The 13,379-nt window shown below is 39.7% G+C and overlaps 1 protein-coding gene across 4 annotated transcripts in view; it reads left to right on the top strand.

Moving 5' to 3' along the window:
• The window catches only part of CD2AP (CD2 associated protein), a 74,173-nt gene that overhangs the window by 22,351 nt on the left and 38,443 nt on the right, over nucleotides 1-13,379 (top strand). The gene's annotated exons all lie outside the window — the stretch shown is intronic.

Below are 13,379 nucleotides of genomic sequence, written 5' to 3'. Positions count from 1 at the left end.
AGGGTAACTGAAACTGTGAAATCATACAACTTTTTGCATTTACTGTGTGTGTGTCCTGGTTTTCACTGAAATTCTTGTTTGCAGACGTGTTTTCTGTTTTCTCTGGAAGTTTTCTAAACCTGTTACTGAGTATGCAGCTATCTATTAATCAGTTACAATGAAGAAACCTGCAGAGAATCGAGGTGTGCTGTTCCATGTGTCACATCTGAAACTTAGCATCTGGCAGCTCAGCAAACTCTTTCTTAACTACTCACCTGTTACTGAGGTGTTATATACTTCGCTTCCTTATGCTTTCTTCTCCCTTTGAATAACTTTCACAGATTCCGAGGTGTAACTTCAATACCATAAAATATAATCAAAGAGAATTTAGGTATTCCTGTCTTTCTGAAATGAAATTATTATTTGCAAAGCAGGAATTCTCTAATATATCTTATTAACTGTGATATTTTCATGTTAAACCATAAGAGGGAATTTGTCCAGTGTTATAGACACTTTACACTTGCTTACGGTAAATTTGACAATACTTCTGTTTGACTTTATGAAAAAGTGAAGTCATTCCTTTTTATATATTGCTGAATGATTTAGATATCTATCTTTTAGTACTGGTGGAAATAATCCAGTTGCTTCTTAGTGAAGGCCTGCTACCAAGGAAAAGTTTGTAAGATTGCCTTGCACTTGTCTAATATGTTTAACCGATCTGTAGTTCAGTGCAAAAATCCATTTCAGGTTTAGGGTCCTTTATTAATAGTAACTTAAGGTAAAATCAGGCATTGTTTTGATGATTATTGTACTGATTTGTCTAGCACTTTAGTGCCACGTAGCAAGAAGGTGTCAGACACAGTGGTTCTCCAGATCATGGGTCACCAAAATCATCTTTTCACTGGACAGTACAGAGGGGTCAGAACTGGCCTGTTGGTACATTAAAAACTATTTTTTTTTTTATATTGTTTTGCCTGTCTGCAGCCGCAGACCTGTTTACCAACTTTGATTTAAATTGCTTTAATCTTTTTGCATCTCAGCTCCAATTACTTGTGATTGTACAGCTGTTCACCATGTGTATGGTGTGGTTGGATACTCTGGGTTACAGGACCTGTCTCCTGGAAAGCAGAAGAATTTGGAGAACTGAAAAGGAAACTGTAGAAGAAAACCCTCTTTGGTTTAATATTTGGTGAATGACAATGGGGACAAGTTGATTGAGGAGTTCAGTTATGAGGTTGATTTCATGATTAAATTTTTTTGTAAAGACTTTATGCATAGGCTGAAAAACCTGTCTTGCATTGATTAGATGATGGGAAAGCATAAAAATAAGTATTAAGTCATTTTTTTTTTCATTTCCCTTTTGATTATAGTTCCTTCTTAAAAATGTAATCTTAATGTACAGGTAGTGGTAGTTTGAGAGAGAACTTTGTTGGTGCAGAAAGGCTTTTTTTTCTCCATCCTCTCTTCACCTCAGCTTCCTCAGACTGTGTTTGCTGGTGCTCTAGGCTGCTGATATTGCAATACCTGTGAAATGCTGTCGTGACCAGACCACTACAAACATCAGGCCTAAAAACTAGACTTGAATGATCCAGCTTGACAGCTTGGGCTGGTGTGACACATTAAGGGGTTGATGAACTGCAGGAGGGAGGTGGAAACAAGCTGAAGCAGCACTGTACTTTGGCCTCACGAACAAGGAAGGTCCTTTGAGAAATGAGTTTGCTCATTTGCCACCTCACCCATCAGCTGTTCAAACTCTAAATGAGGTGGTGGCTTGTGTGTCTTCTGGGCTTCCTATAGAAAGGGGTGTGTTACTGCACTGAGCAGGAACACCCTGCATCTCCTGCAAGAGCCAGACCCTCTTGGCAGTGGAGAGGTGTAAGAAGTTGGTGTGGGGTAATGACAAGAGGGATGCTGGAGAGGGCCAAATGTTGCTCATGAACTCATTGCCTGTGTGAAAGGGAGAGGAGAGTGAAGCTGTGAGTGATGCAGTGAGCAGGAAACAGCAGGAAGGAAGCCAGGCTAGGAGGATTGGGGGACCTGGGATGCACCTGGTGCAGGTGTCCAAGTGTCTTTCATTCTGTGTGGGGAAGAGAGAGCATGGCGTGGATCAATCACGTCAGGTCAGTGGAAAGCACAACTGGAGGGAACAGATCAGTGTGGACAAGACTAAGATTTACATCAAGTTTTGCACATTTTAATGTGAGATTCTGGGGCTCTGAACTTGAATTTTTATTCATTTCAGAAAGGATCTCTATATTTTCCTGCCATTCATTAGGTAGGGATTTGGTGTGAACTCATTATATGCCTAATTTATTGTGCTTTTGTGTAATATCTATGTATGTCTATTCTGATTTGTTAAGAATTCAATTGAAGCCAGTGTATAACCTCTCCGTGCAGAATTTGGGTGTTAATCTCTGCTCACATGAATAAGACTAGCATTTGAAGTTGAAAGTGCGTGTGTTATCAACTAGATCTGCCTGGCCTTGTCCCATATAAAATATTTTAAAGCGTAATAAATAAATACATGACAGTTTAAATTATGCAAAAGTGGATGCACAATCTTTGATTTCAAATCCTAGATGTTTTTTGGGAAGGTAAGTTAGCTCTTTAAAAGAAGCCTTGGATTTTTGTCAGACAGCTGCAAGAGTGTTGAGGGGGGAAAGTGGTAACTCCAGCTCATTTGGTTTTTGCTGGTTTTACTTTTTTCTTCTTAATTGTCTGACTGCCCAAGAGCTTGTTGCCAGGTGGCAGCTGTGAAGTGTCCTTGGCTGCCAGGCAGCATGCAACTGCCTCTAGCCTGTTTGAAGGACAACCCAAATGTCAGTAGGAGGAGTAGGGCTGTGTGCCTTCTTCGTGTGTTGGGTGCCCCAGATCCAGACTGTATCAGCTCAGCACAGCTCAGGTGGATCCCAGTCCTGTTTTGCTCCCTGCTGCTGAGCATTGCCAATGTATAGGACTTAGTGACATTTATGCCACTCCTCAGGCTTTGACTTGTGTGTTGGACAAACGCATCTTCTTTGAGAGCATGACTAAGTGCTGTCAGCTTCATTTTGAGTTATGGTAGTCTTGCAGGAAAACAGCTTTTTCACTTGACAGAAAATGAAGACATAATCTTTTAAATGTTGCCAAGTATTGATTTTGCTTGCTTGCTTGTTTTTTTTCTTTTGGCTTCTACACCTTTTTTTTTTTTAACATGTTTATGTAGCATCCATAGAAGAATTGGAGGTTGGTGGTGCCTGGCTCCTGGTACCAGTTGAGACAGGGCATTTGTTGCAGGTCCACTGCTCAACAGGTCAAACTGCAGTCTGAGGCACTGTGCGAAATGCTGCAGTTCTTCGTGCTGACTGAAAGCCAAGGGATTTTGTGTTAAGAGCAAGAGAAGAGGTGGGGCATCTGGCTCTCTTCAATGGAGCCTGTAAAGCCTGCGTGGTGTCCTCGGGTGACAGTGTTGGCAAGCGTTTGAACGGAAAGTGGAAGGTAACAGTAAAGGTTGGGAGGGAAGTCGGGGGTGGTTGGGTTTGTCCAAAGCAGTCCTGAAATGAGAACTCAGAGCTGGTGGAGGAGCTTGCAGTGAGTGGATAGTTGCAAACAAATGTCTATAAAAGGTATAAACAATTATATTGCCTGCTTGTGAAGCTAATTTCCTTGAATTCATTTTTTAGTAATAGGTCTTCAGAAAAATGTTCTTTCTGTATTGCGGTGTTGGATTTTAGAGTGCTTTGAGAAAGAAATTTGTTTTTCCTGCTTGCCTGATAACAAAATACACATTTTCAGTTTTGTTTCTTACTCGTGGTTTATACATGCTTTGTTAAAATAAACTGCCTTTTTCTCTTGATGTTGTGTAGTTCTGTAGGCATGTGGGTTTCCAATTTAATCAACAAATTCTGATTTAAAATTCCAGCTTGGATTGTGTGCATATACTCCTGTAGTGAGGTTATAATATTTGAATTGGAGGTCTTGTTCCTGACATCATTTCTCTTCTTTCTTCCTATAAGGACCACTTAAAATAAACAACTTTATAAATTCCTGAAAGGAGTTAGCAGTGGAAATCTAGCAGCCTTCTGTTGTTTTCCTTGACGGTGGCTTATCCTTCCTAAAATTTATCAGAGTGAAATGTGCACACAGCCATTCAAAACCAGTATGGGTTAGAGCAGTGCGTAATGCTGCTAAATTGAGTAACTGCACCTGTGTGCTTTGAGATATTAACATTTGTAGTGTGTGGTGTGCTTTGTGTGTTATTTTTTATTAGTTGTATTCACTTTCCAACCAACTATCGGGACAGCTGAAAGTGATGATTTATATTCATTCTACTTGATTTAGATTTTGTTTTTTGTCGGTACATAGCTAAAAGGTATTTAGTGTCTTAAAGATTGCTTAATTATTGCTATTATTTCAATTATTGCTATCTTAGCTCTATAATGTGCTAGGCTGTGAGCCTGCTTTTCATGGTAGTAAAACTAGTTCTATCATAAACTTCAGGCAGTAAGTCAGAGGAGGGAGGAGCAGCAGATAGATTAATTAGGACTTTTCATCAGTTAAGGGCTTGCCGATGATCTTTGGGACATTCAGAAAGCACATTTGGGATATGCACCGCCTCAGTCACTTGCTCAGTAGAAGCTGTCTCTGCCATAGAGCTGGTTCAGAGAAAACTTTTTGCCTGCACAGGTGTGTGCAGCTGCTCTTGCTTCGCTTAGCAATGAGCCAGAATCCTTTTCAGGTTAACTTGTGAACTTTGCTCGCTACGACATTTTTTTCTTCCTCCCCTTAAATAAAAAAAAAAAAAAAAAAAAGCACAACACAGGGTGTGTTCAAGCAAATATGTCCGTGGAAGTGGTAAGCTTGCTTTATTTTCTGTCCGTTCTTAAAATCAAACGTTGTATTGTAAACTGACTTTGTTTCGGGGTAATGAGCATGAACGGCAACTTTAGAAAGTTGTGGTTCTTGTATGATTTTTTTTTTCAATTTTAGTTAATATACTTCGTAAATTCTTGGTCTTAGAGCTGTTCGTGCAACAAAATGATTTGGTTTTGATTTATGTTAACTCCTTCATTGTATGGAGGCAGGTAAGAATTTTAGTCAGCTACAGTGCTTGTGTGAAGGATTTATTTTAAACCACGGTGATTTGGTTTTAGGGATTACTTTCAAGTTCAACTTCCTGGTCCGTGTGTTTGCCTATGTAAAGAAAACAAAACCCAAGCCCCTTTCCTTCCCCTAAAAGCACCCCAGACCTAAACGTTTTCATTGAAAAAGTTGCAATATTAGCACAGCTGACCTAGTAGTTCCCAGCTGTATTCCTGCTGCCTCCTTCCTCCCTTCTTGCTCATGTGATGTTGTTGAGTCCTGAGCATGCTGTGAACCGATGAGAGAAACTTTGGCTGAAGCTCTTTCAAACGTAGCATCTTCTGTAATTCCTCTTCAAAAATAGCAAATTGACCTCGCCCAGAACTCTAAACAGGAATTGTGGCGTCGGGAGGGGACTGCAGGCGTGATCAGCTTGTCTGCTAGCTCATTTTGAATCCTAACTCCGTTACAATTAGTGTAATAACAGTTGAAACAATTAATAACCAGTAAGTATCAAAGTTTATAGTCCCATGATAAGCTGTGCTGGTTGTTGGGAAGTAGATCTGTCTTCATTTCTGTAATGGAATAAAATGCCTGTCTATTTCCAGAGTTTTCAGATTTGTGCTTATGCGAGGTGTTGTACCAGGCTGTGTGTTTTGACACCTGTTCTGTCCAAATTCTTTGCATTCATGCTTGGAGAAAGTTAGCTATAAATGAATCCTGTCGGTCAATGGATATTCATTTCTATATGGCTTCTTCCTTACTTTTCTGGTTCTTTTCTGGTTGTTTGGAGGAAATCGTCACAGACTTGGTTTGCTAGGGGATGAGGGACATTGGAGCATGGAGATTTCTTTAGCTTCCCAGTGAGTCAGCCCTTCTGATCGGAAAGCAATTCTTGCTTTTTTTTCTTCTTTTTTTTTTTTTTTTTTTTTTTTTTCCCTCAGAAATTAAGGAAATAGGTACAATTGAAAGTCATTTTATGTGTATGTGAACAGTGATGGGTAGAAGCTGACTCCTTTTGCCCTGACAAGAAGTGGAGCTGAGAGTTCATGCTGATACCGTGGTGCAATCCATCATCCCTGCTGGTTTTCTTCTGGCTTTTGGAGTAAATGGTGCAGAGGGCACCTTTCACAGCAGTGCTGTTATTTGCTCTTGGGGAGTGCCCGTGTGTGGTTGCCCAAGCTGCTCGCATTAATCCCCTCTATCAGCATGGGAAAGGTGATAGTGATTCCCATGTTTATGGGGTGAGAGAGTTCTCGACTATCCAGCTATTTTGTCCTGCCTGCAAAAACAGTGAAACAGGTTTCTTCCAACCCAAATATCAGGATAAATGGCTCAGTTGCACCTTGCTTTATAAGGGGAGGGAACCTTTCTTTCATAAAATGAGTTAAAAATCTGAAAGCATTGACAGATAATGCTAATGACATTCTTAGGTAGTCATGTGTAGTGGTTGTTTATGCTAGGATTTGGAACTTGATTATTCTCATTTCTGTGGAGATATAAATAATAAATATTAAAGTGGAATCCCTGAATTAACTGCTTGGGTTTATACCAATTAGGTCTTGACCTCACAAGTTCCCTTTTTAACCTGTCTGATGTGGAGTGAAAAAGCAGAGTCTTGAGGTTGATTTGGGTTTACAGATAGGAGCTCCACAGTGCAGTTTCAGCCTGCTGCCTCTGCCAACACTGCTGCTTGTGGGCGATGTGTATTAGCAGGGTATCTCCTGGAGCTCTCATGCTGTGATCACGACTGGGGAGAAGCTCAGCAGATGTTGTCTCTTAACACCATCACTGTGTCCGCACTGGGATTTTATTGCCTTATTGGTATCAGTCAAAGATGTGTGAATTATTTCACATTACAATGCAGTGAAGCTATGCTGACTGCACAGATACAGGATGACAAATTTATATGACTGTAGTACTCTGTCATAGTAAATAAAAGTAATTTATAGATCTGAAATGTCATAGATACTTTCCTCGAACATTTTGCACTGTTGAAGTGCAGAAGATTTGGTGGAATGAGTTGTCAATTTCCCCATTCTAGACAAGCGCTCATGCTCTAAATTTTTTTTTTGGGGGTAGGGAATCACCTCTCAAGAAGGTTTCAGTTTACATTTGCAGATTGTTGTTCCATTCTAAGAGTAAATCTGTAGAATTATGAAGTTTTCTGTGGCTGAATGTGAATATTTAGTATTTTAAAGTACTGCTTGAGCATGTGAGGAAATGGAGAGAGCTCCTGAATTTTGCATCAGCAGCAGGACTGCTGTAGAAGGGATCTTGGGGTATTGTTCCCAAGGATGGCAGGAGAAAATGTGATTATTGACTTGAGTACTGCTAAAGCCGCCAATTATTCTGCCTGGCGTGCTTTCCTAAAAGGTCTATCTGCTTGCAGTGTTATTCTGTTGCAACCATGTACTCCAGGATATCTGTAGTGCTGCTCCACTCGAGTGTAACTTTTTGTTGCTCAACAGAGTCCAGAAAGGAAAAGCGGTATCTACAAATAGTTACTCCTTTAGCCACGTGAAACACTTTGCACTTTTGCCCTTCCTTATTTAGTTTTTAAACTTCATTGTGCATAATTTCGTAACTTCCTTTCCCGGCAGTGGAGAAGGGTAACAGGTCTCTCACTGGAAGTTTGCAGAGTAGGTTGCATCAGGTGGTGTTTGCAACTGTAATTAAGGAAACTCCACAAAATATAACTGGTGACTTGGTCAGAAATAATTGACAGGACATGTACATAAACTTAAGTTTAGACCTTTTCGTTATACAGAAATCCAAAGTACTGCCATTATCATACGTTATATATTATAGCAATTATCATGTGTAATAACATCAGAGATAATATCCAGATAATGTATGTAATGCTTGTTACATCCTGGGAGACTCTGGGTATGCATCCCAGCACTGTATTTTTAGGACTTCGTCACATGTCTAATAAATCAAGGTGCGTATACACCCAACGGTGTCACTAATAAATCTTTTCTTTTGCGTTTTTCATGAGGTTGAATCGTACTTGTGAACTTGAAAACTTGCATGAGACTACTTCTTCTGGCCTGTCATTTTGTAACATTTAGAGTGCTTGTGATTTTTTTGGATATATAGGTATTTTGGACGGGCAGTTAGCTGTGCTCTACTGTAGTGTTTTCGGCATTATGTTTATTTTTTTTAATATACATTTTGCTTCCTTGAGTGTTTGAGTTCTTCCTTGAGTTCCGTCTACTGATAGGAAATGGTCTCAAAATGAATGTGGGGTTTTTGATCCTTAGTAATCATTTTGGATACTTCTCAGTTCCTAAAAATGTGATTTGGGTGTAAGTATGTGTGTTAGTTAGCTTTGTACTTAGTGTAATAAGCTTTCAAACTGCCAGAAAGTGATGACGATGCTGATTAAGCATCCTGTCATCTCTAGCCACTTGTGAAAAAGGATCAGAAGTGCAAGAGTCATCTTAAATTAAAAATCTTGATTAATTTACTGAACTTTTATGGAACTTGGTTAAAATGTAATCTTCAAACATCTTTTAATCTCTCTGAAATTTGGGGGTTTACTTTTTTTTTTTTCTTAGCCCTGATTCAGCAAAGCTCTTAAATATTTAGTGTTGTGTCATGGACAGCAGTTGTGGTGGGACTTAAAGGTGCTGTTGAGTGTTAACTTTTTTGTAACCTTTGAGGAAGTGGCCCTGAGTGAAGTGCTGAAGGTTTTACAGGGAATGGGAAGAGCTGGGTGCTTTGGAAAAGGGATGCACGGAAGAAGACAAAAGTACTGCTAACAGGTACAGGAAGCCTGGATGACGGTGAGAAGGAACAAAGGATGTTCCCAGTTAACATCAAAGTGGGCCTGTGGTGGTTAATGGATCACACATTGCCCTGGGCCAGCAATTCAGGCACTTAATCCTGGCACGGAAAAGAAATGTGTCTTCCTGTCTTCCCTCCTGGGGAGCTTGGTAAAGCATGGAGTTCTGTGGAAGCCAGATCCAGGTCTTGCCACGTGTGATTCCTGGCTTCATTGATCTAAAGCACTATTCTGTGGCTGGTGGTTTACAGGACATTAACTGTTAGTCTGTAAGAGCAATTACAAGAAATACAATTAAATTTGCATCTGCATAAGCAAGTGGAATAGAAAAGGAATTCAGTTAACGTTTTAAGATGTTTTTATTTGTCTGCAAATGTGGCAACACCATAAAATACTTCTAAAACCAATACCTAAATAATATTTGAAGATTATTTTTTTTAATTAAATGTTTGGGAAATTAATGTAAACATCTGTGCTTCCTCTAATTACTCCTATTAGTTTGGGGTTCTCTATTCTGCTATTGTTAGGGCTGGTGATTGTACTGCCATGCTTTTCTGGGCCTGTCTTTGGTCTTTGAAAGTGGCTGGAGCAGTTTTAACACCTGTAAAAACCTATGCTGAGACATGACAAATGTTTAGGTCTCTTGTTCTTTGCAAATATTACAAAGACCTGAGATCAGAATCTGTTCTGACATGTATGTTTTGTGCATACTTTGCAGACAACCAGTTCTCCAAAATAGTATAGTTCAGATTTTGACGCATATATATAGATAACTGTATCTATATATGAAACTCCAAGCCTTCTTCTGTACTTCCTCTGTAGAGTTGAGCTTTCCTTATTTCGGAAAATCCAGATATTTGCTTGTTCTTCAGTTTTAAACGTTGAATTTATTCAGCTGCTCCCAGTGACTCGGTAATTTGTTATGCTTTCCAGAGATCCTGTTTGTTCTACATGTCAGGTATTGTGAGAAAGAAGCGATACCTTTCCTGATTAATGCTTCCTTTCTTCCTAGCAGGGAGGCACTCTGACTGCACAGTCTATATTTAGCACAGATTATAGCAGAGGCAAAAACATTGATGTAATCTTAAAATAGGTGCTCACTGACTTGATATAGGTGTGTCTTAGTAGAAGGAAATCTTGGGGTTCTGTTTGAAAACTGCAGAGATGTGAGCCTGTACTCGCGGAGTCACCTCTGTAGCTAATTATATTTTATTTTTTGCGGAAAAGTTACAAATTGCAACCTGAATCTGCAGTGAGCACAAACACTAATAATTCAGCTTTCTGGAAATACTTCTCAAACCATTTTGTGAAACTGATACACTGAGAGAGGCAGCAAATGTGTTCTGGTATCACTCGACAGTGGATATGTTTCTCTACCAGGACTTTGTATCCTTTCTTCCTGTACTCTCTTCTTTGAAGCACAGGGAAGCTTTAGATGTAAGTGGATAGCTCTGTGTAAACTTGCTATAAGAAATGTGACTTTCCAAAGCCATGCCCAGCTGATAATGGCCTTTAAACAAGCAGTTTGCTACCTGCTAGGGAATCGGTGTGCACTGGAGTTGAGAACCTACAGCACTGTTTGCTCATGCAGCAATGTTTCTGTAACTGCTGTGAAAATCATTGGAGATTAGTGTCAGCTAGAAACTTCTAACTTTACAGTCTTGAACTGAAATGCATGGACAGGGGTGTACGAATTTCAGTGTATGAAGCGATTTCAATCTTGCAAGAGGTGAAGACGAAGAGTTGACGCTGCCTTACAGTTGGTTCAGCCTAATCTTGGGTCAGTATTTAAAGTGTTAAGCAGTTCCTGTTTCAGCCATAAATTAAGGGGAAAAAAGTCAACACCAGTGACATATATTAAACTGCCCATGAGGTAATTTTTCTGAGAAAACAAAGGTTATGGACTTTGTGCATTCCTCAGTGCTTCAGGGGACTCTAACCACTTTCATCTTTAAAGTGGTTGGTTTCTATTTTCAGGAATAACTTTTAATTCTCTGGGGAGTTGCAGGGCTGCTTGTGACATCTGCCAGTTGAGCTCCTCTGCTGGGTGATGGAAATTGCTCCAGGGACAGAGTTCAGGCAGCTTCTCTGCTATTTTGGTTCATAAATTGTCTAGATCTGTCCTTTTAGTAAATGGCAAGTATGACAAGATTGGGGTAGGTTATTCATCCACTTCTGCTTTCTGTGGATGCCTGCATTTAGGATGAGAAAACGTTCCTTATTCAAGGAGGAGACACTGGCTGACCAAATGAAAGTACCTGGGATATCTTTGACTTAGGAGGCTGAAAGTGTCACAGCTGCCCTGTGCCTGCCTGTCTGCTGCTGTAATTAAGACCATAAATGCAGGAGGTAATGGGTTCTTAAATAGTTACGTATGTAAAAATTTCTGTATTCTAGAAATGATCACATTTCACAGTACTTAAACAGAGGTTTTGGCTGACTTTCACAGCTCTATATGTTATATATGTTTATATACATAGTCACACATGTATGTATGCATTATTTTTCAATGGAGGAGTTTTGCAGGCTGTAAGGCAAAGAGATTAGCTTGTGTAACAAAACTATTGCCTTTAGGTTTACCGTAAGCTTCCAATTCCTCCCTTTTCCATAAAATAAGCAGCAAGTTCAATTCTTATCTCCTTATTTTCTGCCCAGTAAAATATGGATCAAACTTAATTTGCAAAAATACTGATAGATAATACCGTTATTGCTGTTCTGATGGGGGAGAAAAAGGCTGAGACTTCCCTCTGTGGAGGCCCTGATTTCTAGGTCTGTGTGCTTTTCACCTCTGTCTTTTTAGGTGCTGAGACCATATGCTGCTGCCTAAGCTCTCACTTGGAAAATGCACCCAGCCAAGGACAGAAATGCATGTGGCTTTTGCACAAGCTGATGTTTCTTAGTTTACAATGGAAACAATACGAAAGAGAATTGTTCTTGATATAATGGCATGTATAGAAGGAGGTTGGGTATAAAAATATTCTAATATTTATGCTTGAAGGATCTAGCTAAGATTTTAGGTTTGCTGGATATGGAACTTCTCTTTGTCTTGTTATTCAGGAATAGACTTCAAATTTATAACCATCCATCCCTCATGTCCCTTCAGATGTTCTGACCTGGTTTCTCTATCCTCAGTGCCCCAGTGACTGTAGTGCTGTCTGCTTCTGGTGATGGAATTGGGGAGGATCCTGCTGTCCTTGTTTGAGCAATGTGTGGTTAAGCAGCTGATAGTGGGAAGGCTGCTTACTTGCTTAAAAGTAGATCAAAACTGCCTGGTTATTTGCTCATTTGCATGGGCATCATGGAGGCTACACGGAACTTCAGGCATGTTGGATTTTTGTCCATGTATAAAGCACAATGACTTGTTTCACACGTTGATCTATGCAGATGACTTTGAAATTATTTTATTTATATAAAATATCTTTTTTTTCCCCTTAAGGAATTGTTAAACTGTGGCAGGTGCAATGAAAACAAAGACATAGAATCATAGAATCATAGAATATCCTGAGTTGGAAGGGACCCTTAAGGATCATCAAGTCCAACTCTTGACACCGCACAGGTCTACCCAAAAGTTCAGACCATGTGACTAAGTGCACAGTCCAATCTCTTCTTAAATTCAGACAGGCTCGGTGCAGTGACTACTTCCCTGGGGAGCCTGTTCCATTGTGCAACCACCCTCTCTTAGGACGTCTTAAGATTACCCAGATCTATTTTTGCTATTGAGTTAGACTTGTACACAATGTCACATATCAGCCTGTAGTGATATCAGCAGTTTGTAAGTGATGTGACATATGTGTTTAAGAGAGATTATGAAAGCCTGAAACCTTTATGACTAGGGCTGTGGCTTGCCCCAGAAAGAGTGGGTGGTTGCTTCCAAGTTGAACATTTTATGCCAAGAGAGTCTGTACTGAACTTGCACTGCCAAGTCATAAATGCATAAAATATGTGTTGCTAATGGAAACACTGACAAGGCTCGAACTGTAGTGGACTGGCATAATAAAAATATTAAAATTTCCAGCTGCAGCTAATGTCTGACTCTTCTTCCTTTTTTTTTTTTTTTTTTTTTTCCTGGTTGGCAGCAAGTAGTGGTCTCATCTCAGAACAAGCTGAAGTGTCCTGGAAAGTTTTTGTTGGTATTGTGCTAATGTGGACCCTATTTAAATATACAGGTCTGATTTAAAAAAGCAACAATAAAAACAAAACTCCCTTTCTCTCAAGCCACTGATTAAGTGTTGCACATTCAGATTAGATTTAACAGTAACTGGTATGTTTTATTTTGCTTTGAGTGAAGAAATCAGACCTGCATGCAGTGTTGTTTTCTGACCGCTGAAGCTCGGGCCAGTTGTTTTGGCAGAGATGTAAGTATCGCAGACTTCACAGGGGTATTTATTAGTGTTTGGCTCAATTAGTGTCAGTTTTCAGCGATCTGAATTGATGTGTGTCATGGTTAGGAATTTTCCTTTGTAAAATCTTTGTATGTCCCAAAGGTCAGAGTCGTAACGATTTATGTTCGGGATGAAATTGCTCGAAGTGGTGAGTGGTAGGTGAGAGA

Source organism: Aythya fuligula, chromosome 3 (genome assembly GCF_009819795.1).
Source record: "Aythya fuligula isolate bAytFul2 chromosome 3, bAytFul2.pri, whole genome shotgun sequence".
Taxonomy (NCBI): Eukaryota; Metazoa; Chordata; class Aves; order Anseriformes; family Anatidae; genus Aythya; species Aythya fuligula.
Note: the sequence above shows the minus strand (reverse complement) of the source record. Positions and strands in the feature narration are given on the sequence as shown.